At 37.5% G+C, this 14,162-nt stretch overlaps 1 protein-coding gene across 2 annotated transcripts in view; it reads right to left on the bottom strand.

Moving 5' to 3' along the window:
* Nucleotides 1-14,162, bottom strand: part of METTL4 (methyltransferase like 4) — a 328,604-nt gene that overhangs the window by 14,076 nt on the left and 300,366 nt on the right. For both annotated transcript variants that reach the window (XR_002345043.1, XR_002345044.1), the window contains exon 10: nt 12,074-12,278. The gene's annotated coding sequence lies outside the window, so the exon portion shown is untranslated. The remainder of the gene's footprint in view (nt 1-12,073; nt 12,279-14,162) is intronic.

Raw genomic sequence — 14,162 nt, 5'->3', positions numbered from 1 at the left:
AGGGTATTGTTCAATTTTCAATAGGCTTTGTTGTTAACTAAAATGAGTCTTGCATCTTAAAGCCAAACACAGTTCTGTTCCCAAAAGATGAGGGTAATAATCAGAAACTGGTGGACATAAGACACTGATTAGCCTGCACTAGCACACATCAATGACTGCTACTAATAGGCCTAACTGCAAAGAATACCACAGTCAGGAATTCTGCTAAACCCATTCAAAGACATAGGCGAGTGATACAACCTGATGTGTACCCACCTCTGGTTAAAGGCTACAAAGTATGTAAGTTCTGCTAACAAAATTTTAGCATCAGTAACCTAAGCAGTTGCAACCCTCAAACATTTTGGACAAGGACTAGGCTACCCAGGTACTACCACTACACCTACACTTCACTGAATCTCAGGAACCACTGTCTGTAAACCACATGATCATTTTATGTCCTGCTAGGAAAGAGGGGGAAATACTGTCAGTTAAATGGGTATCTATTGTCAGAGCTATTGGAAATTTAGAGATGACAAAATGTAGAGTGAAAAATGTGTGTTTTAGAAGCAAGGAAACATGGTAAATTTCCCAGTATATCAGATTCAAGTATGTTCCTTTCCTTGCTTCCCAAGAGCTAGGAATTCTATTTGCCTTTCCAGGGCTACATAAAACAAGGATTTAGCTACATCTGTTTCAGTGAAACCACTATGGTTAATTTCTGTATTACTTTTCCCTGAAGAAACTTATTCTCTCTCTCTTTTTTGTTCTAGATGTTACCAATTATTCTAAACTCCCTTATAGATATCACATGGTGTTCTTTGAACAAAGAAACTGTTACATAAAAACAAAAAGGTAAATAACATGTCTGTCAATTTAAGTTAAATATTTTAGCTTATTTAAGTACTTTTGAGAAAAGTTTTTTAAATGGCTGGCAAAATAGCAAGAGTACAGATATGATGTTAATCTTGAGTGTGATAAACCAGCTACAATTCAGAAATGTATACTGCTCTTTAGAGCCCTCTCTTAATCTTCAGAAGTATCATACACAGTACTTAAACATGCAAAACGCAAAATTCATTCTTTTGAGAATGTTCTCAGGATGATTTCACCCAATTTAGATTTTATGTATGCCAAATGATAAACCTATCACCTTTAGGCATGTAAAAAACAAGATGAAGTATTCATTAGTTGCTTTATATTGTGTCTGTGCTATGCCTTCTATAGCTGTTACTTATAGGACAAAACTGAGTATGATAAAGATGAAAAATAAAGTAGGAAAAGGAGGCAGAGAAAGAAAGGAAGTGGAGAGAAGACAATGGAAATGAAAAGGAAAGAAAGAAAAGGAAAGAGAGAAGAAGAGGAAAGGAGAAGAAATGAAAAAGAAAAGGAGAGACTGCGTGAAATAGCCTGAGATCATTCTAGAACTTAAGTTTTTCAGGTCTTGAATTTCTACTTGCATATAATAAAAGAATTTTACAGATTATACATCTGAAATCCCCACTAGACTGCCAGCAAAGGTTGTCTTCTTATCTGTGTTTGTCCAACCTCAGCACTATGCACAAGGGGATATCTGGGCTCATTAGTGATGATTCACTGATAGGTGCATACAATTTCTATTAGGCTGCTTCTTATATCTTATTTATGAAAAAAACTTGTTAAATGTTTGTTTAGTTATTATCAGGGTTTATTTGTTTGGTGTCTTTCAAATATTCATGAACATTTTTGTTTTTGAAAATAGGAACAAAAATAACAAGACAGAGAACATTGGAAGAAAGGAGAGAAAAGGAGAAATGAGCTCTGAACCAAAGGAGGGATGGAATTAATATCAAGAAATTAGTTCTCACAGTGAGCAAAGAAGGGCATCAAGTCAGTGATTAAGGCTTGTTTCTGAAAAGAAGCTCAGTATAAGTTGAAGGAGACCAGAGAAATGAAAGTGCTTGGGAAAATAAGTTGAAGAAAGATAAAGAAACCAATATTAGGTGAAAGTGATATTAGAACAATTTTTTAAATCTAAGAGTTCCAGAGCTGGAAGTCCTCTGGGTCATTGATCTAAGCGTTCATCTTTGGGAAAGGAAATGAACTGCTGGCTGTTCCTGCACAGGTGTCATCAGACACTCTGCAGCTGGGAGGTCATGGCCCCTACACAAGCAGACTGTCACTGAGGAACTGAGGAGCATCCTGATCAGAGCTTTCCAAACTTCACTGCGTGTACAAACCATAGAAGATATTTTTAAAACACAGATTCTGGTATAGTAGGTCTGAGACACATTTCCAAAAAGGTGCAATAGGAGGCTGGTCCACAGACCACAGTTTAAGTAGCAGAGCCTGGGACAGTGCTTCTTAGAGTGTGATCCAAGGCTATATGAGTTAGAATTATTGTGAGGCTTGTAAAATTCCACATTCCTAAGCTCCACCACAGGCCTGTAGAAATGCTGAAGCAACTAACAGCCATATTCCAAATTTTTTTAAAATATCATGCATTACATGTAAAACACCTACAATACATACCCTATTTCTTATAAGTAAATAAAATCTATTTTTATTCCTTTCTTTAGCCCAAAACTTATTTCCATTTTTATCACTTTTCTTCAAATAATCACTTAGAGAAGTTAACAGCTAGAAAAGTTCTTCCACATATCCCATCCTTGCTACTTTATCAATGGTCAGAAGCAAGCCACCTTGTTTTCTCCCAAAATGTACTATCCCCAGGATGGTGGTAAAGACTGAAATCCTAGGTTCTAAGATAAGCAATCCCAAATTCCCCACACCAGATTTCATTTCCTCAAATCAATAACGTCCATCTTGGAGTTCCCATCGTGGCGGAAATGAATCTGATTAGCATCCATGAGGACAAAGGTTTGATCCCTGGCCTCGCTCAGTGGATTAAGGATCTGTCGTTGCCATGAGCCATGGCATAGTTCGCTGATGTGGCCTGGATCTGGTATTGCTATGGCTGTGGCATAGGTCAGTGGCTACACCTCTGATTCGACCCCTAGCCTGGAACCTCCATATGCCTCATGAATGGTCCTAAAAAGACCAAAAAAAAAAAAAAAAAAAACCCACTAATAATACCCATCTTACCTTGGTATCTTAATACTCCCACAAGTCTTGCTGTTCCCTAAAACCAAAATACTCCTCCCACCTCTTTTATATTCCTTATGATTACCAATATTTTCATTACTTTTGTTAATAGCATTTTAGCTTATACAGAATTCTTGTTATGTGCCAAGCATAGTGCTAAAAAGTTTATATGCATTATCTTAGTTCTTGCCCCACACGGAAAAAAAAAATTTAATCTATTTTATTTTATAAATGAAGAAAGAAAGGTTTAAACAGCTTACTCAAGGATCATATAGACAGTAGTTAGATGAGCCTAGCTTTGAACTAGTTGACTCAAAAGCCTCAACTAGTCACTTTCGTTATAATTGCTACCATTACCCCAACAGTAAATTAAATTTCCTTAATTTGTATTTAAAAGGATTGCCTGTTTTCAGAAGCATATAATTTTTTTTTTGGTCTTTTGTCTTTTTAAGGCCACACCCGCAGCATATAGAGGTTCCCAGGCTAGGGGTCTAATTGGAGCTGTTGCTGCTGGCCTATACTAGAGCCACAGCAACACCAGATCCGAGCTGTGTCTGCAACTCACACCATAGCTCAGGGCAAGACCAGATCCTTAACCCACTGAATGAGGCCAGGGATCAGACCTGCAACCTCATGGTCCCTAGTCGGATTCATTTCCACTGTGCCACAATGGGAACTCCCAGAAGCTTATGATTCTATTCTCAGCAGCCCTCTAACTAAATGTTATCTACTATTTTTATCCTTTTCTGTTACTATGTTAAATATAAATGAAAATGTTTACTAAAAACAAGCCTTCATTGCTCCTCACACTGATCCAGAGCTCAGAAGGGTATGCTCACACTAATTTCTTCAGATTGGGAGGTCAGCACCCACTTCAGTGAGTTTCAGTTTTAAAATATTTCCAAAAATAATATAAAAGAGCCATGCAATCCTGTCACTATTTCAAGGAGAAAAAATAAAGACACCTGCTGTATGGGTGTGGGTGTATAATAATGTTCATCATTAACCTACAACCTGATAAACTGGTCCTCCAGATGGACCCATGCATTAAAGGGATATCTGAACACTGTTGGTGGTTTTTATTAGCACCTATTCCACAAACATGAAATCTTTGTGTTTCTTAGATTGTCAGCTCAGATTACAGGATGAAAGCTAAACAGCCCTTTTGACCAAACTGCATCTTGGCAGTTACAGCTGTGATCCACTTTCCAGTGATTATTTCAAAAATCCATTAAAACGAAGAAAATCAAGAGGGTGATGTTCATCTGAGACAGTGGACACAAAATCACCTCTTGCTCTTAGATATACTGACACTATGTTTACAAAGACAAATGTACAGTAATAAGATTCATGCCCTGAACAAAAGACAGTGTGTTTCCCAAATAAATGGTAACTTTGTTCATGACTTGCGTGAAATCATGGTTCTTTCATCTATGTTTTTGTATTTTCAGTTGAAAATGTAACTAGTTGCTAACAAAAGATTCCTCATGCTTTTAGTTTCCCTTGGGTAGAGAAACAAATTTACCAATTCTTGCATTATATTTGCCTTTGAAAAAGTTTTTCCATCCTTAAAAGTAAACCCTGAACAGATACCTCAAAAGATGTAAAGTCTATCTGTCACTCCTTCAAGAATGAATAAAAAAGCCTGTGGTTAGCTGATAATGAGACAGATTATTTTAAAAACCCTTTTAAAAGTTTAAAGAAGAAAACTCAGAAATTAAACACTTCTGAAATTGAGTATCTGCTGTCCCTAATCGCAATTAAAAAAAAAACCAAAAAAACAAAAAAAATCCACTTATAATTTGGTCACTAGTTTTTACTTAAATTTATTTTTTATTATTGTCACCTGACTCAAACTCATGGATTTTTATTTATGAATACAAGGGCATTCCTACACTTTTATTTAAATGCAATAAATTATAAATTAGGGGCCAGGAAAATACAAAATTATAAAATATATTGAAATGTGATGCCAGAGATCTAAGATGGTGGAGTAGCAGAACATAAGGCTCATCAACCCCCACAAATACACTGAAAATACAACCATATGTGGAACTATTCACACCGAAAAATCTGTGAAAAACTGACAAAAACCTCAAGATTATGACAGAACAAGAAAACAATTACAAAACCAGATAGGACATAAGAAAGAAGAAGAGAAAAAGAAGTGAAAGGAAGAGACAGGACCTGCTCTCTGAAAAATAAAAACCATATGATCATCTCAATAGACACAGAAAAAGCTTTTGAAAAAATTCAACACCCATTTCTGATAAAAACTCTCCAGAGAGTGGGCATAGAGGGGAACTACCTCAATATACTAAAAGCCATTTATGACAAACGCACAGCTAACATTATTCTCAATGGTGAAAAACTGAAAGCATTTCCACTAAGATCAGGAACAAGACAAGGATGTCCTCTTTTACTAACGTTATTCAATATAGTCTTGGAAGTCCTAGCAACAACAATCAGAGAAGAAAAAGAAATAAAAGAAACCCAAATTGGAAAAGAAGTAAAACTATCACTGTTTGCAGTTGACATGATTCTATAGCTAGAAAATCCTAAAGACACTACCAGAAAACTATTAGAGCTCATCAATGAATCTGTTAAAGTTTCAAGATACAAAACTAATACATGGAAATCAATTGCATTTCTATGTACTAACAATGAAAGATCAGAAAGAGAAGTTAGGGGAACAAGCCCATCTACCATTGCATCAAAAAGAATAAAATACCTATGAATAAATCTACCTAAAGAGACAAAAGACGAGTACTCTGAAAAGTATAAGGTACTGATGAAAGAAATCAAAGAAGACACAAACAGATGGAAAAATATAGCATGCTCTTGGGTTGAAAGAATCAATATAGTCAGAATGACAATATAATCTAAGGCAATCTTAAGATTCAATGCAATCCCTATCAAATTACCAATGACATTCTTTACAGAACTAGAACAAAATATTTGAAAATTTGTATGGAAACACAAAAGACTCGAATAGCCAAAGCAATATTGAAAAGAAAAAATAGAACTAGAGGAATCAGGATCCCTGACTTCAGACTCTACTACAAAGCTACAGTCATCAAAATGGTATGGTACTGGCACAAAAACAGAAATACAGATCAATGGAACAGGATAGAAAGCCCAGAAATAAACCCAAACACCTATGGTCAATTAATCTATGACAAAGGATGCAAGAACATACAGTGGAGGAAACATAATATCTTCAATAAATGGTGCTGGGAAAACTGGACAACTGCACATAAGAGAATGAAATTAGAACATTGTCTAACACCATACACAAAAATAAACTCAAAATGGATTAAAGGCCTGAATGTAAGGAAAGATACTATAAAGCTCCTGGAGAAAAACATAGGCAGAATGCTCTTTAGTAGAAATCACAGCAACATCTTGTTTGATCTGCCTCCTAGAATAAATAAAATAAAGACACAAATAAACCAATGGGATCTAATTAAACTCAAAAGCTTCTGCACAGCAAAGGAAACCATTAAAAAAATTAAAATACAACCCATGGAATGGGAGAAAATTTTTGCAAATGACTTAACTGACAAAGGTTTAATCTCTAAAATATATAAACTACTCATATAACTCAACAGCAAAAAACCAAACAACCCAATTTAAAAATGGTCAGAAGACCTAAATAGACATTTCACCAAAGAAGACATACAGATGGTCAGCAGGTACATGAAAAAATGCTCAACATCACTGACTCTTAGAGAAATGCAAATCAAAACAACGAGGTACCACCTCACGCCAGTTAGAACGGCCATCATTAACAAGTCAGCAAATAACGAATGCTGGAAAACAGTATGGAGATTCCTCAGAAAACTAAAAATAGAACTACCATTTGATTCAGCAATCTCACTCCTGGGTATCTATCCAGAGAAAACCATGACTTGCAAAGACACATGTACTCCAATGTTCATTGCAGCACTATTTACCATAGCCAAAACATGGAAACAACCTAAATGTCCATTGACAGAGGAGTGGATCCAGGAGATGTGGTACATATACACAATGGAATATTATTCAGCCATTAAAATACTGGCATTTTAAGCAACATGGATGGACCTAGAAATTATCATGCTAAGTGAAGTCAGCCATACAATGAGACACTAACATCAAATGCTTTCACTGACATGTGGAATCTGAAAAAAGGACAGACTGAACTTCTTTGCAGAACAGATGCTGACTCACAGACATTGAAAAACTTATGGTCTCTAGTGGAAACAGTTTGGGGGGTGGGGGGATGTGCTTGGGCTGTGGGATGGAAGTCCTGTGAAATTAGATTGTTATGATCATTATACAAAAAGATAACATTAGCATAACAGCTGTTGGAGTAAACTCTGAAAAAAAAAATAACAAATGCTGTAGAGGATGTGGAGAAAAGGGAACCCTCCTGCACTGTTGCTGGGAATGTAAATTGGTACAACCACTATGGAAAAAAGTATGAAAATACCTCGGAAAACAAAGAACTACCATATAACCCAGCAATCCCACTCCTGGGCATGTATTCATAAAAAAACTTTCATTGAAAAAAATACATGCACCCCTATGTTCATCACAGCACTCTTCACAATAGCCAAGACATGGAAACAACATAAATGCCCATCAATGGATGAGCGGATTAGGAGGATGTGATACATATATACAATGGAATACTACTCAGCCATAAAAGGACAAAATAATGTCATTTACAGCAACATTGGTGGAACTAGAGACTCTCACACTGGGTAAAGTTAAGTCAGAAAGAGAAAGACAGACTCCATATGATATCACTTCTATGTGGAGTCTAATATATGGCACAAATGATCTATCTACAAAACAGAAGAGATAATGGACATGTAGGACAGACTTGTGTTTGCCAGATGGGAGGGGAAGGGAGTGGGATGGACTGGGAGTCTGGGGTTAGCAGATTAAACTCTTGCATTTGGAGTGGATGGGCAATGAGATCCTGCTGTATAGCACAGAGAACTATATATCTAATCACATGATGGAACATGATAGAGGATAATGTGAGAAAAAGAATACACACACACACACACACACACACAAAGGGTCACTTTGCTGCACAGCAGAAATTGATAGGACATTGTAAATTGATCAAAATTAATTTTTTAAAAATAAAGAATTATTTTGTCAGTTAAAAAAAATGTGATGCCTAAAAACTATACTCAAGAGAAGATAAAACCTTCGGCTTACAGATTGCAACATCCCCCAGAGTAGTGAATGAGAGAGAATTAGAAGTGCCTTTTAGCAACTTTTAAATTTTTCTTGAGCATGAAAACCTAACAGTGTAATTTTTCTTCAATATTAAAAAAATGACCTTTTACTTGTTTTCTTGTTGAAAGGAAACAAAAGCTACAAAAGAGCATTAAGAAATATAACCACATATGTATTTTATGTGGAATTTACTGTCTACAAAGTTTGATGCAGACATTTTTTATGACACTGACACACTGCCTACCGCACTAAGGAGGCAGGTAATGGAGACATTTTTTTAAAGCAATAAAAGTTGATCAAAAATAAACTAAAAACAAACTAAATAGCAATAACTAAAAAAAAAAAAAAGCAATAACCTCAGCATGTGGTTTAGATTAGATATGAGAATTTACAACCACACAGTGGTTGGAATTTAACCCAATGTTCTTTTATTCCATCTATATGACACAAAACTTTTACATAAAAAGTGAAAAATCCAACCCAAACAGATGAATGTTTTATCTACCCAATGTTTAATATCCAGAGGACAAGGGCTCAGCAATCCAACGTCTAGAGTTGGTGTCTCAATGTGTCTCATACATAACACCCCTCTCTTATCTGCACAAGTCCTCAACCCATTGAGAGGTTTAAAAAAATGTAAACCAAAATACTACTTTTAGCAGAGACACAAAGATTTGGAGAATGCAGCTTACAGTTGAGAACAAAAATGGCTTACCATAACTTTCTGCAAGTCTAAAACTTGAGGAAACCACTGGAGGGAAAGTTTGGGTGCACAGACCACAGAGGTCTGGTCTGGGGAAGAAACAAAAGAAAATAGGATGGCCAGCAACAGATCAGCTCTGCCCAATCAAGAAACTTATATCAATGATTGTCACTCTCTTATTAGGAACCTCACTCCTGTTCCATGGGGCAAAAGGTAAGAAAAGTTACTCTGAAGAATTCCCTCCACATGGAGACCTAAGAAGTTGAGAAGTAGTTCCACTCAGTAATCCACAGATGTTTGTTCTGTTAACCCGTTGGGTTTAACTATCAAGTCTATGGTCAGCCAGAGTATTATTCCTTTCTGACAGGGGATGTCAGGATCTATCCTGACAGTGCTGGTCCACCTCTATGAGCCATTTCTCCCAATACAATATGGTTGTTTTGTGGATCCTCCTGTTAATGCTGGTAAATAGCATTGATTCGCCCCTAAAAGGTGTGAAAATAGTCACCAATTAAATTAATTCTAAGTTCATACAATGTCTAAATTTCTTACTCTAAATTACGTCTGGCCACATGTAACACAGGTCATCAAAGTTTTTGCAAAGAGATTGAATAACAATATCAAGCTATGCCATTAAAAAATGCCAACACATATAGGAGTCATAAATTTGAATACAAATTACCTTCCATTGTAATTTCCTAGAGAGACATTAATGTCCCCAAATTAAATTTCCTACAAGTTAAAGTCCACAGGATTTAAAGTCTAAAGCAATTCAATCCAAAATCAAATTGCCTTGCGTCTGTGAGTTTAATGTCTGAAGTCATTATAGTACAAAATAAAATTTTCTTGTCCTTGCAAGTAAAAGTTCAAAGAAACTCATATCTAAAGTTCTAATGTTAAAGTCCTGTAATCATTTTTATCATTATTTCAAAAACTTTTTTCTTCTCAGTTGCAGACAGAGGTGCCTTATTCTGAGCCTGAGTATATTTGGGTTTCTTCAGCAGCTGCTGACTAGTTTATTATATTCCTTGAGAATGTGGACCTTGGGATTAAAATCAGTTTCTCATGTGTCCCACTTCTCAAAAACTCCCCAAAAGGTGATAGACATAGAAGATTATATGCTCTACACCCAACACCTCCTAAATTTAGAAAATACAGCAGTCTCTACCCTCCTGAAGCAGTTAACCCAGGCAGAATTATGTTCTAGAACCCAACCTTAGATGTTGCAAAACCCACTGCTGAGACTCACTGGACCTGAGAGGAGGAAAGCAAATGGAGAACATTTCTTCCTTTCGGTCTCACCGGACCTTTATAGAATCTGTGAGCTGAGAACACACTCAGTGAGAAGAAAATGCCAGCAGGAGGTTATGACGGTGGCATGATTTCCTTGGTAGGAACCCGGACCTCATACCTGTGATCCCCTCTCTCAGGTAACTGAATTAAAACATGATTGCCTTTTTGCAAACTATGCAAATTTGCAATATTAGCAGCCCAACACCCCTGGTCATAATTGTGACTCATCTTTCCATCCGTCATTTTTAACACCTCTTGGTACACAGTTCCCCTTTGAAACTGGTGTTCCTGGCACCTAAGTATCATGTTTAGGGTGGGCTTCACTGTGTCTTCTGAACAGATCTTTGCAGTTTTGCAACAGTCAGGTTGCTTCCATGGCTTCTCATGTTGGAAACACTTAGGCCTACAAAATACACCTCCTAGGGGAGGTTGCCCTTTCATACCCACATTTACTTCAACTGGAAAATCACCCTCAGAAGACTCTGAACTGAAACCTCTATTTATGTGTCTGAATCTAGTGCTTCTAGGGTTCTCACGAGGATCCACGCCTCCTTAATGTGATGAAGACAACATCGTCCCTCAGTTTTCAATGTTCTGGGCTGCAATTAGCATTTGTTTTTACTATATGTTTTCTACAGTAATGGCATAGATATCCAGTATTTTGTCTTCTTCATTCAGCAGGTTCTTTTAGGAAGGTTTAATGCTCAGATGACCCCTTTCTATCTCTACTACATGTGAGGCCAATACTGCTCTCTGGATCAAAGAGCTTCCTTTCTTTTAACTTCCCTTTTCTTTCACACCCAGGCGTGTGTGTGTGTGTGTGTGTGTGTGTGTGTGTGTGGTCATTTTTAAAAATACTGTATTAGGTTAGGTTCTCCCAGAAAAAAATCCTGAGTCAAGTGTTTGAACACAAGTGATTTATGAATCAAGTGCTCCAGCAGAGAGAGGATAAAGAAAGCAGGATAGAGAAGGAGAAAAGGCCAAAAAAAGATTTGATTTCAGGTAAAGTCCAGCCTCAGCCTGAAGCCTCAGAAAGTTTGGAAATATAAATTTCACCTTGATGTTTGTCAAAAGAGGACTGGGCAGTGGACTTCTGTAACTCCCAGGCACTGCTCGCTCTCCCTCCAGGTACAGTAGCCCAGGCAGCCCCAAGGAAGTCCTCCCCAGAAGGTGGCAGCTGCAGGCCTGAAAGCTGATTTAGCACAACCTGCAAAGTATGCTTTTCCACCTAATATCCTGGCCTGTACACCTGACTGAAAAACAGTAAAAGCAACACAATTTGTTCTATATCCTAACCCTCAAAAAGCCTATTTACAGAAAGGCTCTTTTTGCCCTTTAGTTGAAATGTTACTTCAGTTTTGCATGCCTACCAAAATGTCTGATCATCAGCATTTGCTCTCATCCCTGTAACAATAGTTTACTAAGATCCACAAATAAGAAATAGCCACTTTCCTGCCAAAGCCTCCATAAGCTGCTGTGACACGCCAAGGTTAAAACCCTACACATACTATCTTCCTAAGCCCATCTCTCAGAGATACTCCAGGAGACACATCAGTGTGTGTTTATTCTGCTCTCCAAATTTTAGTCCTCATCTATTTCTCAAGGCTACTGCCTAATGCATCAAAATTTGAGGTTTTATTGAGTGTGTAATAAATGATACTTGACTTTTTTTCCCTATGTAAGTTTGGAACCATTTGAGACTAAATGAAAGGGTCAGGTATATAAGATTAAAGTATCTCCTTTTATCATTAGAATGCCCTTTGGAGAATGCATACGCACCAGTTTGATTGAACTTGCTCCCTAACTTCAGACCTATGCTGCAGGAATGATGTCTTCTCCCTTAAGCTTCTCATGAGGGGAAGACACAAGCAAGAAGCACCTCTCCACAGGCAGGCCATCCAAAAGGAGCAAAGAGAAGAGGTTAAGCCTCTCCTGTCCAGGTTCTTCGTCCACTCGTGCCAGTCAGGGAGGTCATTCACTGACTCTAGGGAAGAAGCAGAGAGTAGACAGGAAAATCAGGGATATTAAATCTAGTTCTTCCATGCTCATTTTCATCAGGAGTGGGGAATAAGAGTTCTCTTGCAACAACAGAACCAAACTTAGAGAGATAAGGAATCAGAGTGAGAGCTAAGAAGAACTCAGAAGCCTATGGTCAATGATCTGGAACAGATTGGGATGGACAAACTCTCATAAAGGACCAGAGAGTAAATATTGGAGGCTTGTGAGTCTTATGGTCTCTGTTGCAACTATTCAGCTCTGGTGGTGTAGCCTGAAAGCAGTCACAGATAATAACTAAATAAATGAGCATGGCCATGGACCTATAAACTTAATTTATAAAAACAAGTGGCTAATTAAGCTATAGTTTGTTGACCCTGTGAGGGTTCTCCATGCTGACTAAAAACACATGAAAGATCTCATTAAGAACACAGATAGCAGAAGACCAAGGCCAAGATAAGAGATGCTGGACCAGACTGGGAGTTCAACCTAAATGGGAGATTCAGAAGCATACTTTATGGTCAGTGACCACAAGTTAAGGATAAGTTTTGCGAGTATGGGGACGCTTGTCTATTTCGGTGACTGCTATGTCCCCACTGATACCAATACATAGAAGTCCAGCACATAGTAAGTGCTGCAGTTCTATTGTACCAATGAATGAATTAGGAATAATTTCAAACAACCACATGTGAATAAGACAAAGCATCTAGGATGGTGCCATAGGTTAAAATGAAAATATGCATCTAAAAATGGCAAATCTGACAAGTATATGGGAAAAAAAATCAGTTGAAATTGCCTCATTTGGAACCCAGACAGTTGAAAAGAATCTAGAGAAACACAAATATCATAGAACAAGTGAGTTACATAAAGCCTTTGAAATCAGGAAACATAACGTTTCAGGAGGCAGAAGGAGCAGAACAAACACCAAATACATGGTCCTAGGAAAGTGCAGTTCCTTAAGGGTGCCTTCTGTATTCTACCTCAAGGATTCGCCTATGCTGTTGCCTTTATCTATACCATTTCCTTCCTTCCCCCTTTGTTTTTTGCCTGAATTATTCCATCTTCTTCCTCATGAAAGTCTATCATTTCCCGAGACCAGATCAGATGCCTCACGCTGTACTTATTCTTGTCACAGTATTCTTGTCACAGCACTTCTCACACTATAAATTCACTGCTTGGGAGTCCAGCTCCACCCATCAGATTGTAAGCTACTAAAAGGAAAGATGACCCTGTTTAATACATTGTATATATTCTCTTAAGGCACGGTATGCAAAGACTAGTGGTTAAATATCTGTTGAATGAATAGGATTAGCAAGACCTAAAGAGTAAAACAAAGCAAACAGAAGTGCTTTAAGGACATACAACAAAAAGTTTTGACAGGTGGCTATGTTCTGTTTCACACAATTCAGCAGAAACCAGCCCCATAATCGTTACTCTCCACTCAATGTTGGCTGCACTTTGGGTCTTGGAAGAAGTTTAAAAATTGATCTTGGGAGTAACCTGAGCATGGGGATTTTGTGAATCCCCATTTGACAAACATGAGCATGGGGATTTTGTGAATCCCCATTTGACAAACATCTGCTTAGAGCAGATCACTGGGAACACTTGGCTAAAAGTGGCAAATGTGTAAGAAGGGAGAAGTGGCTTCCAACAAACAAATCTCTACTAAGGTAGGGTCCATGTGATCTTTGCTCTTTTTGTAGAATTCAATGTCATTTAACAAATAATACACCAAATAGCGAGTGTGGCTGACTAAACCTGAGAAGTGAGAGAAAACAACAAAACTCCAACCAATCTTTAACTGGTTTAATTCCTGATTAGATTAGGGCAATGGTCAGCTTCTACTTTTCCTGCCTAGCTGATGATAAAGGGG

The sequence above is a fragment of the Sus scrofa genome, chromosome 6 (assembly GCF_000003025.6).
Source record: "Sus scrofa isolate TJ Tabasco breed Duroc chromosome 6, Sscrofa11.1, whole genome shotgun sequence".
Lineage (NCBI taxonomy): Eukaryota > Metazoa > Chordata > Mammalia > Artiodactyla > Suidae > Sus > Sus scrofa.
The sequence above is the reverse complement of the archived record's forward strand: the minus strand, read 5'-3'. Positions and strand labels throughout refer to the sequence as shown.